Genomic DNA, 7,781 nt, shown 5'->3' with positions numbered 1-7,781 from the left:
TTTTCATGTTACACCATAGGTGTAACATGAAAAGAAAGCACCATAGCGCAAATGCGTCAGTACAACTGGAGTACTGAGTATATGAGTGAGGTAGGCTAATGCAAAGGGTTTACATACATGATGCATTCACAATTCAAAAACTTCAAAAAGATTTTTTCATTCATAGGATGTGTTTATAAAAGAAAAATGCAAAAAAAAAAGATGTTAGAAATTTGTTACATTTTGTATAACGAAAATACCAAAAAGATTTTACTTTCATAGTTGTTGATGTCATTTTTCTATGAAGTATCAAAATGAAAACTCAAAAGATTTTATTAACATGGTTCATCGTCTGTCTTTGGTCGTGTCTCTTAAGTCGGGGTCTAGCCTGTTATTTAATAATTAATTGTCCAATCTGGACGAACTATGCACCCCTGATTCTCCTCTTTCGGGAGTGAGATACGTAGGTAGCCTATTGTTGGTTCGGGGATCTTATTTGAAAAATTCAAAAATATTTCTTCACTCTCCATTTAGAGTAGGCGTGTCAGATACGTCTTTAAAAGAAAACTACAAAAATATTTTCCTTTAATAGGTTCAAGTTTCATTTTCACATGAAATTCAAATATCAAAAACCCCAAAAAAGATTCTTCTTTGGTAATCACAGGTTTCATTTTGTATAGAGATTTAAACCTAAAAACAAAAAAAAAAGATTTTCGTCAATTCTTTTGACACTTTGTTTCATGAAAGAAAAAAGAGTTTAATTGGCCATTTTGGCAAAACTTCACGAACTACGCACACCTGATTCTCCTCTTTCGGGGGTGAGATACGTAGGCGCCCTTCTAGGGTTTGGTGATTTTTTTTTTCAAGAAAAAAAGAAGAAGAAGAGGTTTTGAAAAATTGTTGAACTTTAACGCATTTGGTATCTCTTGTCCAGTTAGTTTAAGGTGGTTGGTTTGTGGCTTCCTGGCTGGTCCTCCACCATCACACCAAATCCAAGGAAGGGTTAGTTGTGTCCAACAAGGATATAGAGAGTGGCATCATGGTTGAAACAAAGAGTCAGGAAATTGAGAGTTTAAAGGAAGCGAATTTAAAACTGAGAAAACAAATGATGGAAATGTACCGATCTTTGGCCAGTGGGCTGCCTCCACCTTCGTTCCCCACTTTTGTCCCTGCAAATACCTTGAGTCTTCCACCAAAATCGTAAAGTCAGTTTCTTACTGTTGTTGATACATCACAACATGTTGTAGAATCCATTTCATGTCAAATGCACCCCAATGCTTCTGCCTCTTATTCTTTAGCTCCTCAGTATAAGCCTACCACATTCATAGCACCACATACCGTCTGTGCTTTTATTGCTCAACCTTCTACTGAGGCTTCCACATTGCCTATCAATCCAACAGTTATGCTGCCCCAATCTTCTAGTGGACCCATGTTCAAGGCTCTTGATGATCATTGCTATACTCTTGAGCCTATAGTTAAGTTAAGAGGAATGCTAAAATTTCTTACCAAGAAGCCTAGCATACCAGAAAAATAAAAAAAAGTGATGGGGAAAGTGAAGAGTGTAGAAAATGATATGGAAAATTTCCTAGGACTTGTGGGTAAAGAAGATATTTCATATAAAGACTGGGGCATGTCTTCAAGTATCATCCTTCTTCAAAGCTTTGAGATATCGAAATTTTAGGAACATGATGGGCAGAAGGATTCTGTGAAACATTTGAGACGATATTGCAATCAATCTAGGGAAACTGAAGAAAAGAAGAAGGGAAACACACCTATTGTCGTGCCAGGGCCAAAGCAAAGTTTGAGAGGTCCAACTCACCAATACTGTCAGCCTCAATCCCGAGCTTACATATCAAATCTACTTACTCATCTGCAACAAGGTGCCTCTTTTCAAAATACAAAGAGTTTCATTCCACTTCCTCAATATCCTTTGAATAATGCACAATTGTTTACCCATCCGTCTTCTTATCCACAATGGTATGCACCTGTCCCTCAATATCATCCTTAACCCCCACAAATTTACCAAGGAACCTCTAAATCCACGTTTCATCCAAGGCCAGAGTTCACAATGATGAGGAAGGAAAAGGATAATTTTACTCCCATTGGAGAGTCGTATGCAAGTTTATTCCAGAGATTAGTACAACAGGGCATGATCACTCCTCTCCTTGGGTATACTCCTGACCCACATTCAAGAAGTTTTGATCCTAATGTACGATGTACATATCATTCCGATGTTCAGGGTCACAGTATTGAAGATTGTCGTGCTTTGAAAAGAGAAATTAAAAAGATGATTCAAGATAAATCAATCATGGTGCAGAACATTGACAGTAAGGAAAGCTCTAGTCATGTTGATATTCAAACCAGTGGCTAAGATGTCAGGCTGAGCAATTGAGAAGCCACCCCTTTTCTTAGTAGGAAGGGGTTTGGTAGCTTGTTTTGTTTTATTTTCTGTTCTCCGAATTATTTCAGGGTTGTAGTTCGGGATCTGCCTTGTTTTGTCCTTTTGTTGTTTATGTTCAAACCCTTCTATCTTTTGTTTTGACTAAATGAAGTGTCTCATTTTCCTTTGTGTTTTAAATATATGTTGTTTGTTTGTTTTCTTTACATAGTACATTTTATGTTAACTCTAGTGATATGACATGCTAGTGAAATTTTCAGCCAGATCTTAAAATCCAGTTTAAGCATGAACATTGAATTAGAGGGTTAAAGTTAGAAAAAGAGAGCATATGAGAAAATAGATAGAGTGTTGAGACATTTGGTGACAAGTTAAGGAAATTATTTTGAGAATCACAAGAACAACTTGGTCATCGATCGAAAGGCATGTCCCAATTAGGTCAAATAGTGGATGTGTGATCGTTATATCAAGAGAAACAAGAAGATAAGCAGCTCCACGAAAGCATGAGTCATTTGATGTGAGGAATGTACAACAAAGGTGGAGTTTACAGAAGAAGTAGTGATGCACAGACTCAATCTGCTTAAAAAGATGTCGCAAATGATCTTCATCTCTCACTTCCAATTGCATGTTATGTACTTGCATTCTCAAGGATTGATATGATAAAGGCATTTCATTCTACTATCAAACATTGTGCCATCCTTTGTTTACCCCATTTGAGCCTTGGTGTTGTTTTCCTTCATACTCCTCTTTTGGAATCAAGATAGAGTAAGTAAATTTCAAAGAATAGTGTCGAGTAAAAAGATAAAGTCAAAAAGTTACAAAAAAGAGACAAAATATTTCCAAAAAAAATAAGTGTCAAGAAAAATAGAGTTAGAAAAAAGAATCGCAAAGTGAAAAGAGCGAATAAAAGAAAAAAGAAAAGAAAAATCAGATCAAAGCAAAAGAACAAGCTGCCAGAACTACGCATGACCTGATTCTCCTCTCTCGGGGGTGAGATACATAGGCTTCCCTACTAAGGGCTCGGCCCAACCAAATAAATAATTTAGAATTATCCAGTAAAAAAAACTTGGGCATGAGTTAATCCTCATTTATTTGAGTCGATTCCAAAAGTTGTAAGTCCTAACTCACTTCAAGTATCGTTTAGGCCTCATGCCATCCTTTCTTTCTAACCCTATCCAAAAGCCAAGTTACAACCAAAGAAATACCTTCAGATCAATCTTTGAGAATGTTAAGGCTAAGTATGCAATGGATATGATGATGCATTTTGGGAACTACTTGTCTTTCTCAACATAAGGAATCAAGAGAGAAATGTAATATGAGAGAGTCTTATTGGTAAAAACCCTCACAGGCACTGTAAGGCGATAGTAAGTTGAGAGAGATAAAAATGAGAGAGTCTTATTGGTGAAAACCCTCACGGGCACCGTGAGACGATTCTGAGTAGGGAGAAATGAGAATAGGAGAGTCTCATTAGTAAAAACCCCCACAGACACCATAAGACAATGGTGAGCTGAAGAAAAGACCCTTCAAGGCGTCACTAGCCAAATGAGGTCTGAATGCAATTGGCCTAAGAGAGCAACTCAGTTTCAAGGCCATTAACTCAACAACAATTGGTAGAAAGTTTGGATGGAAAGATCAGGTATCTTAATCCAAAATGTATGGCATAATCATTAGAGTTGACTGTCATGTCTAGAAAAAAATTTTATTTCTTTGTTTCAAATGGGGACACTCATTGTCTTTTCTTTTTTCTCTTTATTTTTATTTTGTTTTCTTGAGTCAATTGTCCAAATAAAAGTCATTGTCATTTTCTCTTGTCTTTGAGTCAAGTTCATGTCAAAATAAGTGAGAAAGATTTTAAAACTTGCTACCAACTTCTTCAATTGCACAAAGCAAGACAAAAGGGCCAGCATATGCTAAAGACATGATTGTGAGCTAAAACAATGCATGCATAAAGTTTGTCAACCGACAAGTTTGGGAACTCATGAAAATACCAAGGTTCAAAGGGTTTATCTGAGAAGCATGACAAAGCAGGAATACTGTATTTGTTTCAGAGTCACTCTTAATAATATGAGTTCGGGTCAATGATACAGTAAGCCAGTGACATATGCTAATGGTTGAAAGCAAGATTAAATACGACTAGGGCAAGAGCGATTCCAGGAAAGCCAAAGACGCAAACTAGCCACCATGTTTTTAAACTAACAAGTTTTCTTTGTATGAAATAGGAACACATGCTACCTTCGAATCAAGGATTTCAAAGCCTAAACATTAAGGGCCGTAATATTCTCACTTCTACAAATGTAAGAGGCAATGTTGCTGCACATATTTGGTATTCTAACCCATGGTAATTCAAGCGACATTTGTAAGGAGACACACTTCCTTATTTTGGTAATTCTAGCAATATTTGTAAAGAGACGCACTTCCTTGTTTGGTCAATTCTAGCAATATTTGTAAGGAAATGCACTTCTTTATTTGGTAAATCCAGTAACATTTGTGAGGAAACACACTTTCTTGTTTAGTAATTCAAGCGGTATTTGTAAGGAGATGCACTTCCTTGTGTGGGAAATTCAAGCAACATTTGTAAGGAGATGCACTTCCTTGTTTAATAATTCAAGAAACATTTGTAAGGAGATGGACTTCCTTGTTTGGTAATTCGATTGGCACTTGTAAGGAGACACATTTCCTTGTTCGGGTGATTTCAGCAATATTTTTAAGGAGACACACTACCTTGTTTGGATAATTCCAGCAACATTTGTAAGGGGACACACTTCCTTGTTTTGACAATTCAAGCAACATTTGTAAGGAGACACACTTACTTATTTTGGTAATTCAAATGCTATCATAAGGAGATGCACTTCCAAAGGAGACACACTTCCTTGTTTAGTAATTCGATCGGCATTTGTAAGAAGACGCACTTCCTTGTTTGAGTAATTTCAACAACATTTGTAAAGGGACGCACTTCCTTTTTTTGACAATTCAAGAAACATTTGTAAGGAGACACACTTCCTTATTTTGGTAATTCAAATGTTATCATAAGGAGATGCACTTCCAAAGGAGACACACTTCCTTATTTGGTAATTCGATCGGCATTTGTAAGGAGACATACTTTCTTGTTCGGTTAATTCCAGCAATATTTATAAGGAGACACACTTCCTTGTGTGGGAAATTCAAGCAACATTTGTAAGGAGATGTACTTCCTTGTTTGATAATTAAAGCAATATTTGTAAGGAGACGCACTTCCTTGTTTGGTAATTCGATTGGCATTTGTAAGGAGAAGCGCTTCCTTGTCTGGGTAATTCAAGCACCATTTGTAAGGAGACGCACTTGCTTGTTTGGGTAATTCAAGTAACACTTGTTAGGAGACACACTTCTTTGTTTGGACAGTTTAAGCGGTATTTGTAAGGAGATGCACTTCCTTGTTTGGGTAATTCAAGCGGCATTTGATAAGGAGACACACTTCCTTGTTTGGGGTAATTCAAGCAGCATTTGTAAGGAGACGCACTTCCTGGTTTGAGCAATTCAAGAAACATTGGTGAGGAGATGCACTTCCTTGTTTGAGTAATTCAAGAGATATTTGTGAGGAGATGCACTTCCTTAGTTGAGTAATTCAAGCAGCATTGGTAAGGAGATGCACTTCCTTGTTTTGGTAATTCAAGCGGCATTGGTAAGGAATGTACTTCCTTATTTTGATAATTCAAGAAACATTGGTAAGGAGATGTACTCCCTTGATTTGGTAATTCAAATTTTGCTTTTTAGGTGATGCACTTCCTAACTTAAGTCTTAATTCCTAGAAGATGCACTTTCTATTCGAGTTATCGCACTTAACCCTAAGGAGACACACTTCCTTGCTAGTTTTTATTTGTCAGGTGGCACACTTTTTAGCTTAAACTTGTATCTCTAGAAGAAACACTTTCTAGTTAGAATCCCTCACTTTAATTCTTAGGAGATGCACTTCCTAGTCTTGGTTATTTAATTTTACTCTTAAGAGATGCATTTCTTAGTCAGAGTCTTGATTCATCATTGCAATATACAAGTAGGTATGATGTGACTTTTCCAAAAGTCTTTTGATGATAAATTGGGGCAAAAATTCAATTTCTTTTTTTGAAACTTTACTTTTCTATAAAATAAAACCTCTTTATAATAATATTTGTTTGGGATAATTTTTTTTAGTTTTGATGTGATTTCAGGAGCCTGCCCGAAGCACAGGGCGAATAAATGGAAAACCAAGTGACAAGGTGAAGAAATTGAAAGTTAAACAGATTGAAAAATAGCAAGTCAGGAGCCCGCCTGAAAAACAGAGTGAAGAAATTGAAAGTTAAGAAATGAGGTGAAGCATTGGAAAACCAAGCAACAAGTTGAAGAAATTGAAAGCCAGGAGCCCGCCTGAAGAATAGGGTGATGAAACTTAAGTCAGGAGTCCAACAGAAGCTGTATAGATAGGATTTTTGTAATTTCATATATGTTTTAACTTATAATTTTCATTTTTGATGTAATTATAGAGTCGTGGACCAGAGCCTCGATGGGACCTCACTCGACTCTCCAACTCGGTTGTCCTTCTTCCTTTTGTTTCTTCCATGTGAATAACGGTCGGGTCAAAATTCTGTCTCGTTGTCTACTTCTTTGTATAAAAACATTATGTGTTTACCTTCAAAGAGGGGCATGATGTAGACATATAATTTTTTCCCTCCCCGAAAGCATTCTTACCATTTTACCCTCGTCTTAGTGTGTGCCCTCACCTGTGTGATAACCCCTTCATAAAAGGACAAAAATAACAATTCCTAACTAATTTTATCTTATTCTAATAACCCCTCCCTATTAAAAATGACACATCACCATCACCACCCTACCTACCCATGTGATCCCCCCTTTTTGTTCTTGTTCACAAAGAAAAAATATATGGGGGACCCACCAAAATTCCCACATGATAACAAATCCATGCCCATTATAAAAGAAAAATTCTAAGAGGGAAAAAAGGGAGGCTCATTCTTTGATCATTATCTTCTCCACAATAACAACAATCACAAAATAATCTTCCTCACAAGAACAACAACAACAACAAAAAAAAGTGGCACCGGTGAACAGTAACCGGTGAACAGTATCGGTGAACAGTAACAGCGTGAAAAGTGATGGTGAGCGGGTCATTACTTATCGAGTTGGATTATTGGTGTTAAGGTTCGACTCGAGGTTTCCGGGTGCGGACTCTGTTTATTCGAATAACATTGAGTTTGAAAGCTTCAAATTTAAGGTCCAATTCTTTCTTCTTTTTTATTTAATTCTTATGTGATTGTGATTGCGTGTGATTCGATACCGTGGTTTGTTTGTTGATGTGAACTGTTGGTGACATTTGGGTGTGTGATGTGCTAAGCATGATTGGTGAATTTTCATTATTCTCGATTGGTGGATTGTGTATTGA

This window comes from Capsicum annuum, chromosome 3 (assembly GCF_002878395.1).
Source record: "Capsicum annuum cultivar UCD-10X-F1 chromosome 3, UCD10Xv1.1, whole genome shotgun sequence".
Taxonomy (NCBI): domain Eukaryota; kingdom Viridiplantae; phylum Streptophyta; class Magnoliopsida; order Solanales; family Solanaceae; genus Capsicum; species Capsicum annuum.
This window is presented reverse-complemented; position numbering follows the sequence as displayed.